This window comes from Dermochelys coriacea, chromosome 6, assembly GCF_009764565.3.
Source record: "Dermochelys coriacea isolate rDerCor1 chromosome 6, rDerCor1.pri.v4, whole genome shotgun sequence".
NCBI classification, from domain to species: Eukaryota; Metazoa; Chordata; order Testudines; family Dermochelyidae; genus Dermochelys; species Dermochelys coriacea.
In genome coordinates, this window is record NC_050073.1 from 17293416 (window position 1) to 17315687 (window position 22272).

At 46.8% G+C, this 22272-nt stretch overlaps 1 protein-coding gene across 2 annotated transcripts in view; it reads right to left on the reverse strand.

The window, feature by feature from the left end:
• SLC25A22 (solute carrier family 25 member 22) overlaps positions 1-21759 on the reverse strand; it is an 86573-nt gene extending 64814 nt beyond the window's left edge. The window contains exons 1-2 of one of the 2 annotated variants that reach the window (XM_043516040.1): positions 21504-21663; positions 7977-8087 (exon numbers count right to left, since the gene is read on the reverse strand). The gene's annotated coding sequence lies outside the window, so the exon portion shown is untranslated. Of the gene's footprint in view, positions 1-7976; positions 8088-21503 lie in introns of both variants that reach the window. The other variant, XM_038406837.2, reaches the window with a different exon arrangement.
• Between the last annotated feature and the right edge of the window lie 513 nt (positions 21760-22272).

The following is a 22272-nucleotide window of genomic DNA, read 5'->3' on the forward strand; positions in this document are numbered from 1 at the left end:
TTCCTCTCTCCCATTGTGAGAGCCTCTCCCATCGCTCTAGCGAGCACCTACACTGAAGTACCACAGTGCTGCTGCTGTGCCCCTGTAGCACTTCAAGTGTAGACGAGCCCTTAGTTTTAATCAATCTTAAAGCAGTTCAGATCTGGTAGGGAGAGGTCCTCGGACCTTAAATACTTACATGGGGTACTCTGTTTAAAAATCACCATTGTTTGCCAAGAAATACAGTGAAGTCATATCTTACGCGGGGGTTAGGTTCTAAAGTCAGCACGTAAGGAGAAAATCGCCTACAGTCAAAAAGAGAGAGACATGGAAGAATGAAGGAATAAAAAAAGGGAGAGACGACTTCAACATCGTTATGCGCAAACCGGAGTGCCTCAGGGTGGCCAGGAGCATTGTCTACAATCAGCAATACTTTAAAAAAGTCAAGTCCTTTCTCTTCAAGGTACCGCTTCACCTCCGGAATGAAACACTTGTGGAACCAGTCCAGAAATAATGCTGCCATCACCCGAGCCTTTTTATTTGATTGCCAGAACACAGGCAGGAGATTTTTGTTCTTGCCTTTTAGGGCATGGGGATTTGCAGCCCTGCAGAGCAAGCCCGGCTTTATTAAATGCCCAGCCACATTGCCACAAAACACAGTCATAGTCGCACGGTCTTTAACTGTTTTGAAGCCAGGGGCTTGTCTTTCTGATTTTGAAGTGTCAGTGCAGTTGGGGATTTTTTTTTTTTTTTCCAGAAGAGCCCAGTCTCATCAGCATTAAAAACTTGTTCCGGAAGATAGTCCTTTTCTTCTATGATTTTCTTTAATTATTTGGGGTAGGCTTTTGCTGCCACTTCATTGGCAGATGCAGCTTCACTAATAGTCTGCATGTTTTTGAGGTTGAAGTGGTTCATAAAACCGTTAAGCCCACCTTATCTGGCTTTGAATTCCTTCTCATCAGAATGCTGTCCCTCTTCAGCCCGAGCTTTGAACAGTGTATAGAGGCGAAGAGCCTTTTCTCGCAACGTGTTGCCATCAATAGGCACACGTTTACGGTTCACGTCTTCCAGCCATAAGTTTAATGCCTTTTCAGACTTCACTAAAGTCGTATCACACACCTGGCTCGTCACTTTAGCAGTTATTGGAGCACTTGATGCCACGGCTTGACGAATTTCTCTCTCTCGAATCTTGATGGCACGGATGCTAGATTTGTTGCAGCCATGTTTACGCGCCACGTTGGAGACCGACATACAGTTTGCATTCTCAATAAGTCCAACACAGCCAGTTTTTCCTCCAGCATTGGAACAGATCCCTGTTTCTTCGGTTGAGCACCAGATGAAGTAGTTGGCTTGCGTTTAAGGGCCATGTTGTATGAAAAATATGCATCTTTAAACACTAGAATCACTCAGAGTGGCGAGATGTGGCGGGCAGCGATCAATCCAGCAGGGGTCGATTTATTGCATCTAGTCTAGATGCGATAAATAGACTCCCAAGCGCTCTCCTATCCACTCCTGCACAGTACTCCACCGCCACGTGTCATTGTCATTTTTCTTTTTCGCCAAGCGCATATAGTTGAATTCGCGTAAGTTAAATGCACGTATGATGCGGCTCCACTGTATGAAGGAAAAATAGCCATTTTTTATACAGGGCAGAGGTGGGCAAACTACGGCCCATGGGACCGTCCTCCCCGGCCCCTAAGCTCCGGCCAGGGAGACTAGCCCCCGGCCCCTACCCCGCAGCCTGAGCGGACCACACTGCCAGCACTCTGGCCCTCCACTCTTGCTGGGCAGCACGGCAGGCTCCAGCATGGCAAGGGGGAGGGGAGCCGGGAGTCCCGGGATGGCAGTCAGGGGACGGGGAACAGGGGCGGTTGGATAGGTCATGGGAGTCCCAGGGGGCGGTTAGGGGCAGGCATGTGGATAGGGGTCGGGGCAGTCAGGGGACAGGGAGCAACAGGGGTTGGATAGGGGGTGGGGGGTTCTGGGAGGGGGTGGTTAGGGGACAAGGAGCGAGCGGGATGGATGGGTCAGGGATTCTGAGGCGGGAAGTGGGAGGGGCGAAGATAGGGGTCAGGGGCCAGGCTGTTTGGGGAGGCACAGCCTTCCCAACCCGGCCCTCCATACAGTTTTGCAACCCTGATATGGCCCTCAGGCCAAAAAGTCGCCCACCCCTGATAGAGGGCCTACAACAGTTTGCATTCTGCTCCTGCAGAAGGTGCATCAGAAGTCACCTGTCTGTGACCTTGCCATACAACACTTGGAAGCCAATGGCGCCCCCCTAGATCTACAAGGCGTCTTCTCCAGAGAGGGAGGTGTGGGGAAAGAGGCTTTATTAAAATAACTGCCCTTTTGAGTTATATGTGACTAGGTTTATATACTAACCCAACAGCCACCACACTGAAACCCTCTGGGCAAATAAAGTCTTCCCATCACATTTAAACAGTGCTGCCCTTTGAGGCCCAGTGTTCAGAGGGAGCTTGCACACTGTAATTAAAGGCTTGTCTACATGGGTGGTTATACCGGTTTAAGGTAAACCATTATAGTTATACTGGTATAACTTCCCATGTAGACACTTGCTCCGGCAGAAGAGGGCTTTTTTTTTTTTTCTTCCTGATTTAGCTTATGTCTCTTTGGAAACCTTTATGCTAAACTGGGAAAAGCCACTTTTATTCTGGAATAGGAGTGACAACCTGGGGAGTTGTACCGGCATAATGAGAGAGATGTAACTACACCAGCATAAAGCTCCCCGGGGGGGACAATTCCTAAGAGGGAAAACACTACACACATGGGGGGGGCGGGGGGGAAAGCAAAAGCAGTGCAATCTCATGAGGAAGAGAGAAACAGCCTTCCCTAATTCCTTCCAAGAAAGAGAGACCAAAGCAGGGCGGGGGGGTGGGTGTGTGTGTGTGTGTGTGTGTGTGTGTGTGTGTGTGTGTGTTTTCTCCAAACTGAGGGCCTGTTCTAAGGCCCATTGAAGTCAATACAAAATGACCCCTGAATGAGAGAGACGGAGGCCTAGCCTATATTAGGAAACTGCATTGGTGTAACAACGTCGCTCAGGGGTGCGAAAAATCCACACTCCTGAGCAAAGTAGTTAAACCAACCTAACCCCCAGCGCAGAGTGCTAGGAGAATTCTCCCATTGGCCCAGCCTACCACCCCGTGGCGAGATGGAGTACCTTCGTCGATGACAGAACCCCTCTCGGCAGCATCTTCACTTAAGCACTGGAGCAGCATCACTGCAGCATTTTAAGTGCAGACAAGTCCCGAGGCAGGAAGGCCTTTCAAACGTAGCACCTGCTTTCCTCCTCTAGAAAAGAGAGGAGTTTTCTTCTTGTGGGTGGGGAGGCTCATTATGAACTAAATATAAAGAAACCTGAAGGAAAAAAAAATATTTGATGCAACTAAGGACAAATTTTTTTCATTTTAGAGGAAGTACTTGCAGTAAGCACGAGAACAGCCATACAGAAAGTAGTGCTGCCTGCCACAGGATATAAATAACTCCAGATGAAGATGTAACACTAATTCTGGTATCATGGAGCAGAGCTTGGACTCCATAAAAGGACTGCTAAATCGAAATCCAGAGACAGAACTCATTGGGCCTGCATTTCCCACTGCAGGGTGCAGCAGAGAAGGACAGCTGCCTCCAACAGTCCTCCTAGAAAAGCAGCAAACACATGATTAGCCTGCAGAACTTTCTGCCACAAAATGTCATTGAAGCCAAGAGCTCAGCAGCATTCAGAGAAGAAGTGGACATTTATATGGATAACAATGGCATCCAGAGTTACACCAGTAAGGGTTAAGGAAAATCAGACAAGATTTTCGAAAGGGTATAAACCCTCGGGCATCAGCCTCTAGCAATTGGTTGTTGGGAGGGAACTTTCCCCAGGGAGCTGGTTATCTAATAACTGTGAACTGCATCTTTCTCTAAAACAGCTGACGCTCCCCACTGATGGGGAGGAATACTGGACTAGATAGGACACTGGTTTGATCCAATATGGCAGTCTCAATGTTCCCCACCTCTCAGAAGGTGCCACAGCTGCTCTAGCCTTCTACAGAAAAATACAACTGCAGGGGTGGGGATATAGGATGGCACAGAAATCTACTGAGTCTGCCAGGCCTTTTGTTTCATGTGTACAGGAGCGTACCTGCTCTTCTCCAACATCACAAATCACATGGTTCTCTTCCCATCTCCACCGTTAGCTGACGCTGCCTAGGAACACAACAAAATGGCTCCTAGCTAAGTGCATATCAAACAGCGATGCACTGGTTACTTCCTCCCGAAAGAGGTTAGTGGTTACTCAGGGGAAGCCTATGGATACTATCTCTATGCCAACGGTTGGTATTTCCAAGGCAACTACAATGGCGCAAATCCGATTATCCCAGAGAATCCAGAGTCAAAACGATTCATTGAGTTCGTTCGCGCTCTCTCTCTCTCTCTCTCTCTCTCTCACACACACACACACACACACACACACCCCTACCCCTCAAGTGCTACGAAATAGTCTCTCTGGTGGTCTTTAAAAGCAGACAAGTTGTTTAGCTCTTTCCAGTATACGATAAAAGCTACAGACAAACAAAACGCACAGTCCTGGACATGGGATCTTTTCTTGCTTTAAGCACACTTCCTATATTGAGTGAAAGTAGATATGGGACACATTTTACACATCAATGATCAGATATGACAATTATTGTCTGTGAAATTACACACGTACTGGCCAATGCCCCCATCCCCCAGGTACATCCAGAGTAATTTGTCTATGACATGATTGCTGATCCTCAATAAATAGGTTCCGCATAATAATACATACATTTACACACACCATTGAGCATCTTCAAGGGTTTTTACAAAATTATCCCCTTGTTCAAAGCTTGCACAAGAACCTGCTCTCTCAATTCCCAGCCCTGTGCTGCAGCCTCTAGACCAGGGTTTCACAACCTTTTTGATACTAGCGACCAGCTTGCTGCCTTCCTAAACTGCATCAGGTTGATCTCAGGGACCGGTACTGGTCCAATCACTGAGAAACACTGCTCTAGACCACCCGGCCTAGTTTTTAAACAGCATACAATAACCACCCTATTAAATCTGATATTAGCTCTCATAAGACAATTGTGTTAACAACAGAGTAAGGATGGTCTCACAGTTAAGGAAATAGACTGAGCACTCTGCCACAGACTTCCTGACTTTGGGCAAATCACTTACCCCTGTGCTTCAGCTCTCCATCTGGAAAATGGGCACCTCCATACTCCCTTTCTCCCACAAGGTCTATTTACATGGCAAGCTCTTCAGGGACTGTGTCTTACTATGTGCTTGTACAGCACCTGACGCAATGGGGCCCTGAACTCATCTGGGAGTTCTAGGCACTACTGTCACACAAAGCTGTTAAAACTTTAACAAAATTGTTATGACTTTCCAGCAGATCCAAATGTACAACACCGTTACGTCTGGGTTAAATGATCCTTTGGGATCAGTGAATCCATATGTAGGAGGTATCACATCTGTACTGAGCTGACGGATGAACATATTGCGACACCCAGGAGCGTGGGTGCACATATGCCTGTCTGAGAGGGTGTGTGCAAACTTTCAAAGGCTCACCCGGTTTGCCCCAAACTATGGATTACCATGATCTGCCTGGAAAGAGCAGCTCAAGAATGCCTTTGCACCGCTGCTGATATTGAGTAAGCATGCCCATCCTGTCAATGTTATACAAGTCCAAGAGGGGGACAATAAACACCCCATGCCACGTCCTTCACATAGCAAAGGGGGCTCCAGCAGTGAGCAGAGCTTGGCTCATTCATACATTCACATACCAGGCATAGCAGTCACCGTGCCATCTTTTCGTTCACAGCCAAATTCAGACCATCTGTTGAAATATTTCTGCAAATCACTTCTTCCTTTGGGAAGAGCTGGAGGCTGGTTGTGGTTATTTATCTACAGCTCTCGTCACTGTAGGATCTGAAACCTTTCCATTGCACTCTTAATTATATTCAAAGAACAGGAAGGAGAGAGGTTGGTGCATCCCCATCCCCAGGTTTTTGCAAAAAACTTATGCTGAAAGACAAAAGCTGCTGGGGTCAAGCAAACTTCAGACGGCAAACTGAGTGATAAGATGTTCCCATAGATTATCCAACCAATGAGGGTCAGGTCAATGCAGGGTAATTTTGCACGAGCACAAATTGATTTAAAAAGCTCCCATAAACAACAGCCGGGTCCAGTGAATGAGACAGGTTAACAAGAAAGCCTGCCGCACATGCACACAGGCGGAGAGCTTTTTCACCAAATCGGCTGAAAAGGAAGCTTATGGGCAACATGTGGGATGGTTACAGTGTTGCTGTAGTTGTGTTGGTCCGGATAGGGGAGTTAATATCTTTTATTGGACCAACTTCTGTTGGTGGAAGGGACAAGATCTCGAGCTTCATGGAGCTTCTGAGGAAGAGCTCTGTGAAGCTTGAAAGCTTGTCCCTTCCACCAACAGAAGCTGTTCCAATAAAAGTCATTACCTCACATATCTGGTCTCTAAAATGCGAGACGGCAGGTTTGTTTTGGAGGAACAATATAAAACCGAAAAGGGAAGTGAAATGCCCAAAAAGGGAGATTACCTTAGGTGTGTTACATTAAAGTGTGCTTACCTGGCCCACATTAATATAGTATCTAAGCACTTCATCTTTAAATGCATTAGCCTCAGAATATCCCTGTAAGGCAGGGCCAAGTGGTTATCTCCATTTTACAGATGGGGACCTGAGATACTGGGAGACCAAGATCTGCAAAAGGTATTTAGGCATCTACCTCCCACTGACATCAACGGGAGTTAGGCACCTCAAGTGATTTGCCCAAGGTCACAAAGGGAGTCTGTGGCAGAGCAAAGAATTGAACCAGGGTGTCCCAAGTCCTACTCTCACCCCTGACCTCAACTGGCCATCCTTCATCCTACTGGACTATCCTTCCTCTTCGTCAGACATTGAGACAAAAAGACTTTTCTTAAGCTCTCTCATGGCTGGGGTAGGGAGGATGGTGTTACTGGATAGCGTACTGGACCTCAGGAGACCCGGATGCAATTCCCAATCAAAGACCCCTTGTGCAACTCTGGCCAAGTCGTTTCATCTACCCTGTCTTAGCTCCCTATTTGTTAAAATGGGGTGTTGTGGGGAGAAAAATCTATTAATAATTGTGAGGGGCACAAATATTCCAGCAGAGGGCCATATAAACACTTAGATGAATTGCAACATTGATACCAATGCTGGAAATTCTAGTTCAGACAACATGCTGTCATGTATGCCCGTTCCCACCACTGCATCATTTAGCTCTGCTCTGAGGAAGGTCAGAGGACACTGTTCAAATCCACAGGTGTCCTGTTTGCACTAGCACTGATCCCATGCCATATGTTTGTGGGCCATATTGCATTAAGTTTATGTAACACTGTGAGCTGGGGATTCTACGCAGCTCTGGAGGGGAGGGGGACCAAAACTCCTGAGGTAACCAAAAACAGTGGGAGGTGATTATGGTGAATCAGTCAAGCTGTAAATACCTTCAGAGAGGTACCTCTCCTCGGAGTGGTTCACATATATTGGTTCAAACTGGGTTGTCAGAGACCAACAAAGAAAGGGCTTTCAGCGTAAAAAATTGGCCTTTAAACTAACTCAGAGCCTTCTTTCTGATCCAGCAAATGGACAGGCCCTTCCATCCAAGGGCTGTGGGGGGCAGCCATTAGAGCAGGGTTGGAAAGACTTTGGCCTGTTAGGGCCCCATAGAACTGATGGGTGGCTCCTGGTGGGTTTAAATCAGTTGGTTGTTTTCTCTGAAATGCCTTTACCTTAAGCATAAAGGTGCTTGCATAGAAAGCGCTGTGTGGTAATTGGAACTGCGGACAATACACCATTCATAGCCCTCAGAGAGAAAGCAGAGCACAGGCACTGGCTGTTAGGCAGACTGGCTTGCTTCGGATATCACTGTGCAGCCTTAAAACCTCTACGCAGAAGAGAGTGGGATGAGATCCCTACCCAGAGACAGGTGATGACTGGAGATCTGACGAGGCACTTCTGGAGTGAACCTCGAGGTGGAGGGGTAGAGGTGCAGTTACCCTGAAACTGCAACAGCCACTGCAAATGGAGCTGCAACATAAGAAATTTTAAGAAACGGCTTATTATAGCCACAGCCACACACAAGTGTGCTTGCAATAATGCACAAGCACCGGCACCACTGCCACGGCGTGTGCTTGGAGCCACACTCCCCGCTATCACAGCCTGCATCAAGTTACTCTGCAGGGCTGCAACACTATTGTAGATTGAAGGTAGAAAGGCAGGACAGTCCAGTGATTAGGGCACTAGTCTGGTACCTGGGTCTCTGAAGTCCAAGTCTCCGTTCCACCCTAGACTTCCTGCGTGACCTTGGGCAAGTCACTTAACCTCTCTGAGCCTTAGTTCCATGAAATGGGGATAACAGCAGTTCCCTACCTCACAGAGGTGCTAGGTGGATAAATACATTGTGAGGGGCTCAGATACTTATATGGCCTCCATTACTGTTGTATCTAAGATAGAAAGTGATGGCATTACAGCAGCACTGTTGCACCTGCTCCTTCTACCCCATTCCTAGTGTACTTCAGTGACCATTCTGTGCAGTGTGCCAGACTTCCTCTACTTCTAGTTCACTCTCTCTTCTGGAAGAGTGCCATTTCCCCAATTCGGTACATACAAGTTTCGTAGTGTAGACTGTGCACTTGAAAGGCTCAGAGAATACAGTAGTGAAATACACAAGACCTTTTTCAAATTAGCTGCTATTTTATACACTGGGAAAAAAGACATCATCATATGGGTGAGGGGCTAGATTTTTCCTTACCCTGGCACAAGGGCGCTAACCATCTTGCCAGCGTCTTTCACAGCACAGTAGTGTTTGAACCCATTGCCAGGTTCAATTGCCATGATTAGCATATCTCATGAGACAGCCACCACAGGGCATGTTTCTTAGACAGGGCACATTTCTCCAGGTGGCTCCCATTTGTCATTAGCTTGGTTCCACTGGCCAGCGGACAAGTGAAAAGAGCTTGATTAACAACAGAGATGTCTGAAATCTCTTGTCCCACAGAGTAAGTATGCAACAGACAGCAGCGATGTTTTTGCCAGGCCCTGCACATACCACCCGCTCTAGGGGAAGGAGGGCTGCTCAGGCTCCATTCCCCCTTTCAATCCTTGCCCGCTCTGTAAGAGTGCCCACAAGGGCCAGTGGCTATTGGCATGCCAGTGGGCTGGTGTGCTTACTTGCTTCACACTGGCCCCCGGCCCCCCGCTGGATAGTAACCAACTCCTGTTGTTAGTGCCCTGAGCCAGATTGAAACCAGATACCTCAAAGTGAAAGGCTTCTTGGGGGCCTGACCAAATACATCTTTGCACTGACATCAATGAGCCTCTGAGCAGGTTCTGTCTCCCCCTCCCAGCAGCCTTGGTAAACAAAACAAAACCACCACACCAAGGCCCCAGTTACACTGATACAGTAGCCATGTGTGACAGCGCTGTTCAGATATGGTCTTTATTGAACCATGTTGTAGATACTGTTTGGCCTAAAGACCAATCACCAAAAACTTAGAACTATGCTTTAAATAAAAAAAAAATTTAAAAAGGGGGGGGGGGGGGTTGGCTCCAAAACAATTTCTAACATGGCTTTGCCCAGTTCACACAAGTTGGACCAAACCATGGGCCCTACCATGCCACCAGCTATTGGCACAACTATACAGCCCCATGTTACAGCCTGGCTCACTGGGAGCCCCTTTTTGAACCCAAAGAGGAAGGATGAACTTGTGGGTACAGCACTGGACTAGTGCACAGGAGCTTTGAGTTCAATTCCCAGCTCTCTAGAACATATTTCTTATGTGTCCTTGGGCAAGTCACTTAATATGTTGGTGCTTCACTTTCCCTCCCCCATCTGCAAAATGAGAGATGTACACTCTCCCTCCTCTCTGTGCTGAGGGAGGAAGAGCTCACTGTACAGTTCACTTTCCCTTTCCCTTCATCATAATGGTAGAAGCAATCAGCTGTTTAAATAGATTGAATTACTCACAAGATCCTATATTCTCCATCTGCCAAGATCAGGCTTTCCACCCCCCTTTCCATGCTACTTTATAGGCAAAGCAGGACTTGTCTGGGAGCTGGAACTAGAAGTAACAGTTTCATGTTCACGGTGCCTCAGAGACAGTTAATAAATCTTGCAGGAAGGGGAACAACAAAAACGCAGCTAAAGTGGCCTCACCCAGCTGGAAGAGCAGAGACCGTATTGCCACTGCATGGAGTGCAGGTGTCTTGAATGAAATGTCAGAGGGAGAGGAACGTGGTAGCAGCAAGAGGTGGCCTCTGTATCCCAGGGTAGAGATACAGAGCGAGCGAGCATGTCCAGGGCTTGAAAAATCCACCCGCTACCAGGCACAAGTAGGAAACTTCCTCAGGCGACATTAGCAACTGCTGCAAGATTAAAGTCTATGAGCTTTAAGGTCAGAAGCGACCATTATGATAGACTAGCCTGACCTCCTGCACAACGCAGGCCACAGAATCTCACCCACCCACTCCTGCGATAAACCTCTCACCTGCGTCTGAGCTACTGAAGTCCTCAAATCATGGTTTACAGACTTCAAGGTGAAGAGAATCCTCCAGCAAGTGACCCGTGCCCCACGCTGCAGAGGAAGGCAAAAAACCCCCAGGGCCTCTGCCAATCTGCCCTGGAGGAAAATTCCTTCCCAACCCCAAATTTGGCAATCAGCTAAACCCTGAGCACGTGGGCAAGATTCACCAGCCAGACACCCAGGAAAGAATTCTCTGTAGTAACTCAGATCCCATCCATCTAACATCCCATCACAGGCCATTGGGCCTATTTACCACAAATAGTCAAAGATCAATTAATTGCCAAAATCATGTTATTCCATCATACCATCTCCTCCATAAATTTATCAAGCTTAATCTTGAAGCCAAATAGGTCTTTTGTCCCTACTGCCTCCCTTGGAAGGCTGTTCCAGAACTTCACTCCTCTGATGGTTAGAAACCTTCATCTAATTTCAAGTCTAAACTTCCCAATGGCCAGTTTATATCCATTTGTTCTTGTGTCCACATTGGTACTGAGCTTAAATAATTCCTCTCCCTCCATGGTATTTATCCCTGTAATAGATTTATAGAGAGCAATCATATCTCCCCTCAGCCTTCTTTTAGTGAGGTTAAAGAAGCCAAGCTCCTTGAGTCTCCTTTCATAAGACAAGTTTTCCATTCCTTGGATCATCCTAGTAGCCCTTCTCTGTACCGGCTCCAGTTTGAATTCATCCTTTTTAAACATGGGAGACCAGAACTGCACATAGCATTCCAGATGAGGTCTCACCAGTGCCTTGTATAACGGTACTAACACTGCCTTATCTCTCCTGGAAATACCTCACCTGACTGCATTAGCTTTTTTCATGGCCATATCACATTGGCGGTTCATAGTCATTCTGTGGTCAACCAATATTCCGGGGTCCTTCTCCTCCTCCATTATTTCCAATTGATGCGTCCCCAGCTTATAACTAGAGTTCTTGTTACTAATCCCTAAATGCATAACCTTACACTTCTCACTATTAAATTTCATCCTATTACTATTACTCCAGTTTACAAGGTCATCCAGATCTTCCTGTATGATATCCCGGTCCTTCTCTGAATTGGCAATACCTCCCAGCTTTGTCTCATCCGCAAACTTTATTAGCACATTCCCTTTTTTGTGCCAAGGTCAGTAATAAAAAGATTAAATAAGATTGGTCCCAAAACCGATCCCTGAGGAACTCCACTGGTAACCTCCCTCCAGCCTGACAGTCACCTTTCAGTATGACCCGCTGTAGTCTCCCCTTTAACCAGTTTCTTAACCACCTTTCAATTTTCATATTGATCCCCATCTTTTCCAATTTAGCGAATAATTCCCCATGTGGAACCATATCAAATGCCTTACTGAAATCTAGGTAAATTAGATCCACTGCATTTCCTTTGTCTAAAAAAATCTGTTACCTTCTCAAAGGAGGAGATCAGGTTGGTTTGGCACAATCTACCTTTTATAAAACTATGTTGTATTTTGTCCCATTTACCATTGACCTCAACATCCTTAACTACTTTCTCCTTCAAAATTTTTTTCAAAGACCTTGTATACTACAGGTGTCAAACTAACAGGCCTGTAATTACCCGGATCACTTTTTTCCCCCCCTTTCTTAAAAATAGGAACTATGTTAGCAATTCTCCAGTCATACGGTACAACCCCTGAGTTTACAGATTCATTAAAAATTCTTGCTAATGGGCTTGCAATTTCATGCGCCAGTTCCTTTAATATTCTTGGATGAAGATTATCTGGGCCCCACAATTTAGTCCCAGTTTTGCTTCTACCTCGGATGTGGTAATATCTACCTTCATATCCTCATTCCCATTTGTCATGCTGCCATTATTCCTAGGATTCTCATTAGCCTCATTAAAGACTGAGGCAAAGTATTTGTTTAGATATTGGGCCATGCCTAGATTATCCTTAACCTCCACTCCATCCTCAGTGTTTAGCGTTTAAACAGCCATTTTCTTCTCCCTTATGCAGTGCGGGGGGGCCGCTGCTCTCCTCCAACAGCAGCCAGATAACATGGAGCAAGGGCTTAAATTAACTAGGCACCTCCTTTACAGGCAGGGAACAGTCTTGCCGTTAAGCCAGTGGAACCGGGATTTTGGAAATCTGAGTTAGATTCCTGGCTCAGACACAAACTTCCTTTATGACCTTGAGCAAGTTTCTGCGTGTCTTGGTTCCCCATCTGTAAAACAAGGGGGATAATCCTTCATTTCTCCCACCCTCTGTCTATAGTATCTATTTAGACTGTACACTCTTTGGAGCAGAAAAATTGTCCCTCACTAAGCATATGTATAGTCCCTTGCACAATGGGGCTCAGGTCTTGGCTGAGGCCCCCTGGTGCTACTGCAATGCAAAGAGTAATAATGCCCAGAGCACATAGAAAAAACAGTCCAGCACTCTAGCCTCTGCCCAGCAAAGCACAGACTCTGATGGGACGCAAGCACGTGCTTTAGTGTTTTGTTGAATTTGGATCACTAACAAGAATCTCAACAGCTGGAGGGGAAGAGGGATGGGCTTCCCAGCAAGGCATTTCCCCTGAACCTGGTGGGTACCAACCCCTTTTTTCTTTCCTATAGGCTTCTGGCTAGAAAGCACATGGTAAATTGTTCACGCCTAGGAAGGGGGAGAGTCGGGCCAGGAAACCATGATACCCCACAGGTTAACAGACAGCACTAGCAGAATGTTGGCACAGGAAGACCTGAAAGCGTGTGGTCATCCAGCTGCATTATAGGGACAACAGCACCGAGCAGTGGAAAACAAGGGCAGGAGCCAATTACAATATAAAAGGGTTTTAATGAAACAAACATCAAATCGCATTGCTGCCCCCGCAAAGAGACCACATTGGACTGCTCTAATCTGAGACCTCAATAGCCCCAGTTAAAAAAAAAAAATCATTCAAATCTCCTCTGACACGAAGTCAAAGAATAAACATGCACTCCAGTGTGCACATCCCTTCTCGAACAATCCCAGCAAAAGCAGCTGTCATAGGAAAGTAAGTATTTCAAGAGTTGATATTTGCAGATATGTAAAGGGAAGTTGCCCAAAGGAGAAACCAAGCCACTGACAGTGAGAGCTTTAAAAAAAAAAAAATAATAATAATAATCAGAATCCGTGTTGTCTGATTTTGAGTGATGTTGCAAAGTTAAAGCCGCAGCACACAGCTACCTGGCAAAGCCAAGCAATTCAATTTTATCTCTACCTTTAAATAACCTGAACAAAGATCTGCCTGCATGCTGGTGAGTGATGGGAGACCTGGGCAGAGCAAAGCTACATATTCGCAGTTAGGTTTTCTGGGTTTGTGCAAAGCAGTGTTATTTATGAAGTGCTACCATGTTATTTTTATTAGCATCCAGTGCAGTTAAAAGATCCCAGCCTATTTGAGGACAAGAAGTAGTGGATGAGGCCCACCTAAACAATGGAAGGCCCACCCCGTCGGATGACAGAGGGGGCCACACAGAACCCAGCCTTGCAGACTGCAGTCCTCTGGTTTACCCACAGACCAATTACAAGCAGCAACAGTGCAAGGGAATGCACACTGCCTGCCAAAATGCCTCAGCTCTGACCTGGTATCCCTCCTGCACAAGAGAAAGGAGATCTGTCTCCTGGCCCATTCAGTCCCTCACCTCTGTTGAGGTGGCCTATAAGAGAGCCAGCTAAGGCCATGATGCTTTGAATATGGTGAAGTGGAGTGAGACTAGCAAACTCATTTAACATCTGACACCCACAGCAACGCTTGATCACTAATGACCTGGCCTAGATTTGAACTCATGATGCAGAGATGAAAGTCTGCAGCTTGTTACCAGACCCCTGAGGCATCAACTCCACTATGCATGCATATTTTTTTAGACTGTAGCAGGAATAGCTACAGGCTACCATTAGCGATACTAGGAACCGTGCATGCAAGTCCTAACCACCCACCATGAAACATTCAGCCCACCCTGCTGTCGTGGCAGCAACTGAGAACCTGAACTTCAAGTATCTCAGCAATAAACTGGGACAGACTGCGACCGGACAGAGTGAGGCACTCCACACAACCTAGGGGGCAGGGGAAAAGAACACCCACAACACAAGGAATGTTCACATCAGCTGCAGATTGGCCTCAAACCGAAGGAAAGGCCAGAGAATGAGCTTTCAGAGCTACAGGCACCACTGAAACAAGAGGAGCTTGAATTATTCCATTACTTAATGTCCCCAGGAAACCAGTAGGGCTCACTAATTATTGATGGCCTCTTTAAAGCCTTGCAGAGAGTGATGTGGAATCAGATAAGCTTGCGCTCTCACACACCCTGCCTCATTCTTCCTCCAGTTAAATACTTTGTTCGTTATTATAGTCTTACTTTCTGATACCCATGGAAATTCACAGCTAGGTTGGATGCTGACAGCAGTGGTGGATCTCACTCCAATTCCCTTCCTTGAGGCTTATGACTTCTGTAGGGTACAACCATACAGTAAGACCTGATCACAAGAAAATTCCTCCCTGCAGAAGGCAGAGTTTAGGAGGAGACAAGTTTAGGCCTGGTCTACACTGGGTATTTACCCAGACTACAACCAGCAGTAGCTGCACCAGTTCGGACAGGCAAAGATGCTATTTGCACCAATTGGTCTTACCCCAGAAAGGCCAGAGAGTCCTTGAAAATTATTTACTTTTAACACACACACACACACACACACACACACACAAAGCCATACTGACAAACAACTTGCTACATATTAAGCACACAACACAAAGTAACGGAAAAATATGCTGCCATACATAGGCTGAACTTTGCAGCTCATTTAGCTTTCCAGGTAAATGCCTTGATACCATCTATTTCAAGATTTGTATAAGATCAGCATCACCTTGGTATCGGAGCATCTGCACCACACCTAAGAAAACATATGCTGTGCATATGTGAGCAGCTAAGTTAGCCTGACAGTTAATTGCCCCATTCTCTGAAGTGCACCTAAGAAAAGTGGCCTGCCGCAGCTTAGTATAATACACGGGTTCTGCCATTTATCAATATTAATGCAGTTATAAGAGAACTGAAAAGTGTTACATGCATACACAGCATCTTATATATAGTTATAGAAGGAAAAGCATCGGACATATAATATGCTATTCCTCAATAATTAAAGTCTGCCATTATGGAGACGTACGAGGAGGTAGAATTAAGGTTCCATAGGCAATTGTAACATTAGGCACCCAAAATCTGGAAGTGCCGGATCATGAAATTAATATTCTCTTTGCATACTGTTTGGATTTCTATTCGTATTTTAATAATAGATTAATGGTTCTCACACTATGGCTCAGTTCCTCAGTGGTGCAAACAGGAGTTGCTCCACTGACTTCCCAGAATCATGCCTATTTACACCAGCTGAGATCTTCCTCCCAGTCTATGGAACACCAGTCTTGGCAGAGCCATTTCCAGGAGGAAGTGTTTAAGAAAGTCAAACGGGAACAGGGGTAGGTCCTTGAGAGGCTGTGTCTGTCTCTAATGAAATGGCCCAGAGAAAGAGAAATAACGGAGAGGATTCTGAACAGACTGTTATGTTCTACTGTAACTGTACTGTACCCGAGCATTCCAAGCCACAGCTTGTTATACATTATCTCCACAGCCTGTGACAACCCCACAAAATATTTTGAATTTCTCTCTTCACAAACCTAGGCCTCTGACTTTACACACCCGAGGGACCTGAATCACAGTTATTCTAATGACCTTTTATGCCATTCTGGCAGCACACATGAGGGACCTTAGAGTGGGTGCTAACAGCCCACTGAAAATACACCCTGTGCAGAGGGCTTCCCCGGCCATTGAGGAGTTAGTGGAAGGGTTCTGCACTAGCCCTGTTCGTAGACAATCCACCCCCCCCCCCCCCCGACACAGGCAGGAGATGAGAAATATGCTGGAGGTGTGGCCTGGACACATTGTGCTCTGGATAGTCTGTTTCTCAGACTAGAGTGTATGCCGGAGTAGCCCTGTGGCTGCTCTAATTTACACCAGTGGTCAGGCAGGTCCCTGCATGGCCCCAAAATTCAGTGTCGACTGAAAAGGAGGCCGTAGGTCTAGTTATATTTAACCCTATTACTACACCTTGGCAGGTCTTGCAGCTTATAAATCATAGTCCCTGCTGAAGATACTGAGCTGAAAGAATTTCTGCAGGAACCACTGTATTCCCTTCCCATGGAGCCAGTATAAAAAAAAGAGTGGAAAGCAAGGGAATGCTCTAAAAGTTTGTGATAAAAAGGGGGGTGAGGAACAATCATGGTTAACATTCTTTCCCTCTGCCATGCCCGAGGCGCTCTAAAGAGAGATGAATGGAGTGATGTCCAGATAATAGCAGTTGGGTAATGTCATTTGGGGAGCTGTCTGAAGCGGACAGGGTGGAGAGGTGCTGAAGTGGAGCCTCTTGAGTCTGGTCGTTCCCAAGGTGACCCAGTGAGTGATGTCCACTTGAGCCAGAGGGCCCAGAAAAGGAAGCACTGTTTAGCTAAAGTGAGAGCCAGCCTGGCAGGGTTCCTCAGAAATCCTCACCACCAGGTTGCTCAGGTGAGCACAGTCCACTCAGATGGAGTGGATATGACCAGATCTTCCCTTTGCCAAGACAGTTGGAGCCACCTCCCCCTCTCATCACAGCTGCCTCACCAAAGTGTGCCACTTTTCCACAGCTGCCACCCACTTGGTAATTACCCCAGAAGAGAGAGAGATTGTGTGTCTTCAGCTAGCCCTAGGGAATGAAGTCTGGGTTGGGCTCTCAGCACAGTGAAGATTCATCCGAGTCTGCAAAATGGCCACCATCTGGGACAACACAGGTATTGAATCGGGGAGTTCCAAAGATTCAGGCCTTGAGCTTTACAGCTTGAGCTGAAGAGCCAGATTCTCAGGCTTGCACAGTGTCATTCCCTGTGGCTGGGCAAGGATGCGGGGGGAAATACATAACATCCCTATACAACACCTGGATGCACCCTCCCAAGGGTTGGTGATCACTCTTTCTGTGGGACCTCTCCAGTTCCTTGGGGTTATTTGGTTGCAGTGAAGAGATGATCACTTGATACTCTTGAGATTTTAATAATTCTCTATTTTAAATTCTTTGTACAGCCAGAACACACACTCCAGCAAAAATTACTCTCCTGCTGGTAATAGCTCACCTTACCTGATCACTCTCGTTACAGTATGTATGGTAACACCCATTGTTTCATGTTCTCTGTGTATATAAAATCTCCCCACTGTATTTTTCACTACATGCATCCACTGAAGTGAGCTGTAGCTCACGAAAGCTTATGCTCAAATAAATTTGTTAGTCTCTAAGGTGCCACAGGTACTCCTTTTCTTTTTGCAGATACAGACTAACACGGCTGCTACTCTGAAACACTCCAGCAAGACTACTCCATGTAGTAAGCACTGTGCCCCATCCTAAGCAGTAAGTGTTGACACCCTGCATCACTTATTTTTAGGTGTCAGCTCTCATCTTGCACTCCACTCCAGCTCTACACATTTCCCCTCTCTGCTTTATCTTCTGCTGCCCCACCTCCAGAAACCTCCCCCTCTGCTTGGCCTCCCTCTGAAGTATTTCACAATACTCAGCATGACAGATGTTATGCAAGAGTTATTGTACATGCATGGGAAATGAGGCTTGTACCCTAGTGCACTAGAGATCAGTGAAGTTCTCCTTAGGGATGGGCCTGAACCAAAGCCCCAGCCCAAACCGCTCCCAAATTTTGAGGACATATAAAATCCAAACATTTACCTCAAGCCCCGCTCTAGCTATGACACATGCCAAGGTATCATTGCATAGATAGAAATCTAGAACATAGGATCAGACAAAACACAAGACCTGGGACCTATTTCCATGCTCACAAGTTTCCAGACCTTTGTGCTGACCAGGAAATCATGCAAGTGTTACCCATTACCAATACCCAAATGAATGGGAAGGGCAGTAAGGGAAGCGAAGGGCCTGACACATTATCAGTCATTTATACTGATTGGTTAACTGAACACTGTACATGTCCCTCACACGATGGTGACAGGAAATCTGACTAGGTCTCTGGTGTCTTGATAAGTAGGATATTAACAAGGTTGCTAGATCTAAAAATTGACCACTGATGTTACTGGAAAATGCTCCCATACTGTAGAATTTCTAAAGTCTGGATTTGATCCGTATTTTACCTCTCCCTGCAAATAATGCAATCCTTGTGATTCTCCACATAAGCAGCCTTACTCCAAGTCTCACTGTAAAACAAACTGGCCCACACATATGGTGATAAGAGATACCATGACTTACTGGGTTGGATTTTAATGCAAATAAAATAATGCACAGCTGAAATCCTGAAGGTAAGAAACTCAGTGTGGGGCAATTGTCAAGGAAGGTAAATCCTGATTAAAGACATGTACTTACTTTCTGGGGCATAGGTTAGAATAACTCTTTTTGTTAGGAGTCTGCTATGGCCTTGCTTTCAAGGCTACCCAGCTGAGCTAGCTCAGTAAGCAGCAAGTCTAGAGAAACCAGCTAATGTCAGAATCCTCTCTCATAAGATTCTGAGGTATCCGTTATTTACCACTTTATTTTGATGACTCATTGAGTGCCTATTTGCAGACAGCTTTAAATAAAGCGATCCACAAAGAGCAACATTGATCAGAATCATTGCAGCTGCAGCCTGAAATAGCAGCAACCGCCATGCTGTTGTTTGTATTAGAGTCGCAGCTAGATTGATGCAGTAGTGGCTCAGAGACTGATGCACCTTTGTGCAAGGGGCTGCACAAACACACACACTGTAATAGGAGACAACCCCTGCCCCAAATATCTTACAAGCTAGATGGGCAAGGCAGAAAACAGACAGGAGGAGAAACAGAGAGCGAAGCAACTCACCCAAGGACACACAGCAGGTCAGTAGTAGAGAACAAAACCCAAGTGTCCTGAGTCTATCCATTGGGGAATTTAAACAAATAAAAAAAGATAAACCAAGTAAATGCACCTTGCACTCTACCCTGAGGTCTGCTAGACTCCAGCAGACTGTCAGGGCATATGAATTAAAAAGGTAAGAAACCTTGATTGAGAAAGGCTGCGTGCTTTGGAAAGTTCAGTTTATATAACTACACACACACACAGCCTTAATGTAGTAGAAGTCAGCACTTTGCAGGAGTTGGAGTACAGCAACGGACGCAAGCACACCTGGATTATTTTCCTAGCTGCATCATTGACTTCCAATACAACCTTGAGTAAGTTACACAGGAAAGCAGAAACACAGATGGGCCTTCTGTAAACCGGGTATAATAAAACTGACCTATCTCAAAGGGGTGTTGATCAGGCTTAGTTAACTTAAGTTTGTGAAGTGCTTTGAGATCCTCAGATGAAGAGCTCTAGAGTAAATGCAAAACATTTTTACAGCTACAGGGCTCACCAGTGAAAAATGTGGACACACGTCCTGAGTCTCTGCTCACTTATACTGGAGTACAGGGGGAGTAACTCCATTAAAGTCAATAGGGTGACATCAGTATGAAGGAGAGGAAAATCATGCCCACAGATCATCAACTAATTTTGTTAGAGTTGATTTCAGTTCACAGCTGAAGTCATACTAAGGATGTCCAGGGACCTGTGTGTCATCCACAAGGCCTGCTTTTTGCTCTATTTTCCCCAGAGACTGTATGCAAACTGGCAGGAGTGAACATGGTGGCAGTCCATAGAGTCAGGCTGATGTGAGACCTCGGTTTGAAAACAGAGGGACAGATTCCCTGTTTACATGGCTTTAAGAGTGAAGCAACAACATGAGAAAGTACCATACTCGAGAGCAAGGTCAGCAGAGAATCATACACTGACGCTGGGACAGTGGTCTCCACAATTAAAGAGGCTCCTAAGACTCCTTGCAGCCCATCTGGACTGGCTCATGTCAAGGTTTCTCACAGAAAAGAAGAAAGCCTGCTGAGATCGATGGGCAGGAAGCATTGCAGAGGCACAGCTTTACAAGAACATCCACCTTCTGCACTTAAAGCATTTTTCAATCAGTCCAGAGAGAGACTTACAAACATTAATTAAGCTTCATCACCACACAGCTGAGATAGATCAGACCACAAACTGGTCTTTCCCAGCTCACTGATGGGGGACCTGAGGCCCCCCAGAAGTGAAGGGGACTCACCCAAGGTCACAAAGCAAGTCAGTGTCACATCCTGGAACAGAAACCCAGAGTCTTACCTCACAATCCCTGCCATAACCACTGGATCCCTTCCAGACACCCTGTAAGGGAGTGTAAAACTTCAAAACTACATCTCTAAACAGGAACAAAGCAACAAATCAGGTCTTGGAATACGCAACGCTCAACTCCCTGGTTTCCTCTGATCTCTTGCGGATGGCGGGGAGGGGAAGTAGCTTTGGGAAAGAAACAGCAATATGAATTTGCCCAATTTTCCAGCACGGCATGGCTTAGCCACACGGACCGAGGGGTGTCCCAGGGACGCCGCCTCCTCACTGGGAACGCTGCTGCCCTGGAGCAGACAGGCAGAGATGCCGTGCAAGGTAAAGCAAGAAACGTTTACAAAAAGGGGGCATGATGCAACAAATCGGGGGGAGGGGGAGAAACACAAAAAGGGAGGGTACCTCGAGTGCATCTGGAGTGATTATGCCCCCACCTCGTAGTAGCAGAGGAGTGCATTGCAGCCAATCGCATGCCAGCCCACGGTTTCTCTGCAGTACAGAGGAAGGAAGGACAGACGGACGCACACACAGGGGCAGCCTAATCCCTGCCCGGAGGCAGGCCAGTGCACCGCGCCGGGGCACTCCCAAACCCTAGTGCACGGAGCGCGGCGATGCCCCCCTCCCAGACGAAGGCAGACGCCGGGTCCCAGGGCTGGCGAAGGGGCGGCTGGAAAGGGGACGGGCACGAGCCTCCCACACCCCGACACCAAGCGGCGTCCCCGGGGAGGTGGCGGAGCCGTGGGGGAGGGGCGCCCAGCGGCACTTACCGGGCTCCCCGCGAGCCGCTGCTCCGCCTCCGCCTCTACCCGGGATGAGGAAGCAGCAGCCGCCTCCCTCGCGCTGGCTTTCCCTTTAACTGGCGCAAAGCAGGATGTCTGCACGCGTCCCCTCCCAGCCCCACACGGCAGCTCGCCTCTGCCCCCTGTGGCCGCTTCGCAGAGCTACAACCTCCCTCCCTCCACAGTCTCCCGCAGGAGGTTGCACGTGAAATCGTCCACGTCAGTAGAAAGTCTCCATGACTAACACACACACACACACACACACACAACCCCCTCCCCCCGAATGGGTGCACTGCTGTTGCACTAGCGCGGGACTGCTAACACCTCTGTCCTAAACGGTCTAGGTTTTCGGGGAAAATCAACCTCCTTTTCGGCCATCCCTTTGACAGAAGTGTTCATTGCAAAAGGCCGAGTCTTGATTAACAAACAAGGCCACTGACTGGCCCAGCAGACGGCGATCAAGCGATGGAGTCCGAGTTTCAGAGGGGCAGAGCACCCATCACTAGGGCTGGGTCAATCATGGATTTTTCGGTTCGCTGGCCATTGTAAAAAGGCAGGAGAGGAAATGTGTGTGTCCGGCCCAACAAAACACGGTGTTTCCACTTTGGCCGTTTTCACTGTTTCTGATTTTAAAATAAAAATTAGATTGCAACACAACGAAAAACCATTGTGCTTCCAAAAAAAAAAAATGGCCACGTGAAACAATGTGGCACTCTCGACACAAATTTGCAAAACATTTGGGGGATCACTAAAGCTG